Source organism: Mytilus galloprovincialis, chromosome 7 (assembly GCF_965363235.1).
Source record: "Mytilus galloprovincialis chromosome 7, xbMytGall1.hap1.1, whole genome shotgun sequence".
In the NCBI taxonomy this organism is placed as follows: domain Eukaryota; kingdom Metazoa; phylum Mollusca; class Bivalvia; order Mytilida; family Mytilidae; genus Mytilus; species Mytilus galloprovincialis.
Window position 1 is genome coordinate 97,016,415 of NC_134844.1, and position 6,290 is coordinate 97,022,704.

The following is a 6,290-nucleotide window of genomic DNA, read 5'->3' on the forward strand; positions in this document are numbered from 1 at the left end:
AACTAATTAATGTCAGTGTAGAAAAAAATAATTAATTTGTTTGTTTGTCGTTAATCATGATCGACTTCGTCTTATATTCATAATTTATATAGATCATTAAAAATTGAATACTTATTGTGTTCATTATTAATTGTCTTGTATTAAGTTTTTTTCTATGATTGTTGGTAAATTGTTTTCTAAGTGTGTTTTTTTTTCAAAATCTACATTATGAGCTTACATTGAGTTTTTTTTTTTTTTGTATGGTTGTCGGTTTATTTATGGTCTCTCCTTTTCACGGATTGTGTATTTAGGACTTACATTTAATGATCATTTAATAGAAAATGGCAATATAAGTCTCACTTTTGACCTCGAATAGAAAGAGATTAAACCATATTTTAAGTGTAAGGAACTGATAAATATACGATAAAGACTCAGAGCAGCAGGTATACATTGCTGCCTTTTCATGTAACAATTTTTGTAAGAAGAAACATTTTACTATGTTATACTTCTGTCAGCTTGGTAAGTTGACTTCAAAGCATACCCCTTTTTCAATGCCACATTGATATCTAAATGTTTCGAAATGTACACGTTTCCCTTCTTTCTTTCTTTTTAACTTTTGGACTAGTTAAAATCTCCTTTTAGTTTTGAAACGGACATGCACATGTGTAAATAGTTTTACAACTATTTGACTTGATTTGTAAGTTAAAACCTTTTTGTTTTACTTTATACAAACTGCACGAAAATGCGCCTACCTTTGTTGTTGATCAGGCTGATTTAATTGATGGTTGCCTAACGTCCAGTGGAAAATATTTCATGGCATATTTTTAATATATTGATGTGCGAGTGTATGACATTTCTTTTCTGTACAGTATATGCAATATAATATTGAATCTCCACAAGAAACCAAATGATAGACATTAACAACTGTAGGTAACCATAAGGCTCTTAGCAATGAGTAAAATTTATACCGCACTGCGAACTATACAAGGTCTATTTACATGTATGAAAAAGGTTTAACAATTCAAACAAGAAAACTAACCGCCCGATTTATGTACAAAATAATCCAAATATGATATACAGCAACAAACCACAAGTGAATTACAGGCTTCTTACTTTGGAAAGACACAAAGATAATAAAGGCATGATAATATATTTCACCATTATCACAAGCCGTACAATTTTATGTTTTTGTTTGTTTTTTGTTTGTTATGTTTTTCCCCCCACAGTAAGCATCTATAAATCATATAAACCAATTAATTTGGTGTGGCTTTTGGATAAACCAAATTACATCATTCTGTATAAAACCACTGTCATACATCCCATTATTCTGAAATGAAAAGGACCAGTCAGACTGAGAATCAGAACAAGTATTTATGTATACAATATATCTAGACTATCACTACACATCATTCCATCCTTTTTCAATAATTAAACCAAGATATAAGAGAACAAAACTCATTCGAGGTATAATTAATATTTTTATTATCAAACATTCACTTATAATGTTACGTACTGTCAATGATAACTGAGAGCTTCGTGCTAATTTCCCTGCAACTGATCTGGTACAGTTCAACTGTATGCAAATTTTGGTATCTGTACAGCTAAGGATATATGTACATGTATCATTGATGCTAACTTGTAATAAATTGCATAAAGTCTGAAAGGGAGAATGGGAGAAAGGCAAGGTTCTTCATGTTCATTGTGTGTCTCATTCACTGCAAATATCTCAATAACAAATGTATTGTGTAATCAGTTGCTCTGTGCCTTCCAGTGGTGCAAGAAAAAAATCAGCATGACAATCAAATTCAAACGTACATATTTTTATTCTCAAATGGCTGTTCTTTTGCTGCATAAGTGTGGTCTGAATTTTCATCTAACAAGAGTTCTCCTTTGACTTCTTCTGATGTAATAGAAATTTCCCCAGAACGTACAAACTCGACCAGAGATGTGTCATAATTGGATGATCCTTTTCATCTTCAGTGTGGATTGAAACTGCAACAGATATCTGCTCCATAATGGTATCAACAGCTGTCCATGGTCGAGGATTACCTTTCTTTTTAACTCCTTTTGTTAACTTACTACATCTTTTCCTCTATTGGCATTCTAAATTAAAAAAAAACCATAATTTTAGAGTTGAAAAGAAATTTGAATTTGTAGAGCCTATTATACAACATCTATTTGTCTTACTTTTAAACTTTACTTCCTACATGTATGTCATACAACATTCTGCAGGTTTTTATTATGCTTAATCTATTTTAAATTTCATTTTGCCATGTATGGACCTTTCAAGCTTGCTATTAGGAACAAATATTTGATATATTTGTCAATTGTTAAACATCGTACAGTGAACATACAATGTAAGTTGCTGACATCAACTTTACTTAGTGTCTGCTTCTATCTCATGAGGGTTTGGAAGCAGGGGCGGATCAACCCAGGGTAAAGGGGGTTCCAACCACATGTCCCCATTCAAATTCATTGATCATCAAAAAAAAAGGGGCTGGATCCGCCAATGGGAAGGTGTTTACAAAAGGTAAACGGACAGAAAGTCACAGGACATAAATTAAAGTCACAAATTTGGTAGGACAAAAAGTCACAAATAATCCGTTGACAATTGTTTGTATATATAAGAGAAATATCTTGAAATATTTACTTTTTAATACATATATTCATATTAAAGTTTAAGAAATGTGTCATTATATTTGAAAAATGAAGATTTATTTAATTTTAATCATGCAAAAGAACGATTTCTTGGCACCATGAAGCCATTTAAGTGGCAAACCACTTTGACATTTTTTTTTTTCAACAATTATTTGATCATTTTTTAATTGTTTTTGATAATTTTTGTTTACAAAGTTGGTTTATATACAATTGTTCAAGAATAGAAATAAGCGGTTTTTTGTTCAAAGAAATAATCAGAAAAAATGAATTGTGACTTTTGCCCTGTGACTTTCTGACACTGGCCTACATTCATACAATAGGAGTATTGGAATAACTGCATAAATTGAAATCAGAAAAGTAAAGACAAGAGGAAACATTTTATCAAAATATCAAAATTGGAGAATGATGGGGTGCTAAAATAAATAAAGAATAGAGAATAATGGGCAAAATTTATAAAGAAAAGAAGAATATATTGGGAATGTGTACATGTCCATGGTATACACATATATGCCCCGCTGATCTTATTTTAACAAGATAACATTTGGAATTTATACAGGCTCATTAAATTGCATATTTATTCGATAATTTCTAAGTTTTATGAAAAAAAGGTAATTCTCGCATAGCTGGATTTGGGTATCAATGTGAAAAAAATAAATCACCTTTGATGGTATTTTATGAAAACACTATTTGATAAAAAATATACGAAAATAGTATTATTTTAACGGGATAACAATCGGGAGTAGAATAACACTTTAAAATTGTATATAAAATCGTAAATTTTAAAGTTTATGGAAAAAAAATGGTGGGCCACACCGGTTCTACAGCAATAAAGAGGGGAAGCTGAATGGACCGAATTTAAATTGCCAATGGTCTGCATTTGATTATTATCATCATCTCAGCACATTATAGTATACACAAATTGGTAGAACTAGTTAAATGTATCTTTTGAATATACTTACATGCTTTAGCTGTGAAAGCAATCGACATAAACGAGAAAACAAATCTGTAAGCGTATCGTCTCTTTTAACAACAATGGCGGAATTTTCTCACCTCGATCCTCCTTCATCCCAGGTCACATCATAATCACAAGCACTTCCGGTGGCCAAGTGATTTCATTGGCCGTTATACAGACTCTACTAGAGTTGCCAATCTCTTGTATTATATGTCTCTGTCATAACAAAGTCTACAGTAGTACATATACATTCACCGTTTACTAGTTTTGTATTTTGGCCAAGAAAGAAGTCCATCTTTTCCTTTTCATATTTCTGAACGTTTTTTTTTTTAAAGTTAGAGTTATCATCTTTATGCAAAATTGAATGATTTCGTATACTAGTAGTATGACAATTTTAATAAAAAGTGATGCAAGTACAAGGGACCAGACGATATGATATAATTGGCACTAGGGAATGAATTATAGAAGTAAACTATTTCAAAATAAATAATTCAATATTTTATATTAATAACATCTTTAAGAATTACAAAATTTAATGTTTTATCGACACATGCCACGTTCAATATTGATTGCAGTCTGTGTAATCGATTGAAATTCATGATCATTCAACCATGGACCGCTAATCACGCACGTGTGTACAAACAGTTTGACTATGAATATGTTTTTTCGGCGACTGTTTTTTCGTCGTGTGTTTGGTATTTCAATTGGTTTATAAAACAAATTATGGATATCAATAGGTCAATCGGGGAAAAAAATATTCCATTTATCATAAAAAGCTTCACAAGTTCCAAGAAATGGTTTGACACGAAATAAAGATATGTATCTGCTTTTAAGCTATTCTATAAAATATATATATTATAACGTTACTTAAAACTGCGGAAAAAAACTGAACCATTTGTCGATAAAAAAAACGGACCAACGAAATTGTAAAAAATATATATTATCTTTAAATTTTTTTAGTATATTTATTCTAGTTTATAAATCAAAGGTTGATCACCAGCAGTATGTGTGCCTTACTAGTTTATAATGTCGTGGACTGTGATGTATGCTGCCACCTTCAAGACGTATTTGCTAACGGTTCATTAAAAAAGAGGGTCAGGATGGGGTCGATGAATAGTGAATAATGGGTTAAAAGTGCCGAATAAAGGAAAATAAATAATGACTACAGAAACATAGAGAAAAAGATAACGAATAGAGAATGACGAAGTGCTTATATATATAAAGAACACAGAAAAAGACTGAACAATTATAGAATTAAGGACCCCCGTACAGGTCCTCATACAATTGACACATCTTATTTTCACACCTAGCAGTTTTTTTGGTATATACACATAGTGGTCAGCGTACATCTGCAATGTTCAATTAGGTGTGAAATTTAAATCTGGTAATTGAGATTAAATATAAAAGATGAATATAATGATTATTTCATTATAGTGTCGCACATTGGTCTTACAGTTAAAACAAAGATCGATAGCCAGCCTTCATAAAATTGCGAGACACTAAATTTACAATAAAATTAATTAAAATATATACAATTATGAATTAGTTACAACAAGGATTTGTATAGTTACACGCACATCTTTATCAATGAAATCCAGGATTTGTTTAGTAAATCTTTGATGAAATTAAAATAATATCCACATTTGATACAAGCAGAGACATATAATACATTATGTATTATATGTCCCTGATTACTATACTATATATAAAAATATTAATTTTCGCGAACCATTTAGGTCACGGAAATTCCAAAATATGGCATCAGTAAGGAGAGTTGTGCAAATAATGTGAATACACAGAACCCCCATCCAAATTATCTCTAGCTAAAAGTATTCATCTTTTTCTATTTTATATGTACTAACAATATTCAATTTTTCTATAATTTCGATTAAAATATTCCAAAATCTGAGTAAAAATAAATCAAATGCCCCAAATAAACATTGTCTGATTGGTTGAAGTACTGTGGCGTCGATGCTTAGCATAATAAGCCTCGATGTAAAGCACACGCTTCACAGGAATAAGGAGAGTTTTACAAATAATGTGAATACACAGATCCTCCATCCTATTTATATTTTGCTGGAAATGTTGCAGTGTTCATCATTTCTGTTTTGATTCTGCTCACAACATTCCATTTTTTCTATAATTCCGATTTAAATATGTGGAACCCGCAATAAAAATAGATGGCCTCAATCACGTGGCCTCAATGATTTAATAGCAACGCAAAAAATTCCATTAATCATGTTGTACTTTGTTACCAGTCGGAACTACTCGGCCTTTCTGGTTGCACGAAGTGAATAGCCGAGTAGTTCCGATTGACGATGTTACATAAGCCGAATCACACATACAGATCTTTGCGCTCAAATGTAGTTCTTGGTGAAGTATACAGGTAACTTCGTTTACGAAAATTTATACACATTTTTTCATTAACATATTACCAGACTTTTGCATATTCACGTTTTTTTATGCTGAACTGTAGTCGAATTCAATTCTATACATTTTTTTTTACCTGAAGCAATAAGAAGTAAAAATATTTTTTCGCGCCAATTTAACCAGCATCATCACCATCTACAAATTTATTTACCGTTATTTTTGTGCAATTTCAGTTATATAGTTTATCAATTAGAGAAATTTTGGTAAGTATTACTTATTAATGTTAAGGTCCTACTGATGTGCTTCTCTAGACCTTAATGACGGTCCGTTT

At 31.1% G+C, this 6,290-nt stretch overlaps 1 long non-coding RNA gene across 1 annotated transcript; it reads right to left on the reverse strand.

Moving 5' to 3' along the window:
- Nucleotides 1-223: 223 nt before the first annotated feature.
- On the reverse strand, nt 224-3,752 carry LOC143082073 (uncharacterized). Its single transcript, XR_012980261.1, has 2 exons — nt 3,597-3,752; nt 224-2,082 (listed from the first exon to the last, which is right to left on the reverse strand). It is a non-coding gene; the product is annotated as an uncharacterized LOC143082073 (long non-coding RNA).
- Nucleotides 3,753-6,290: the final 2,538 nt, after the last annotated feature.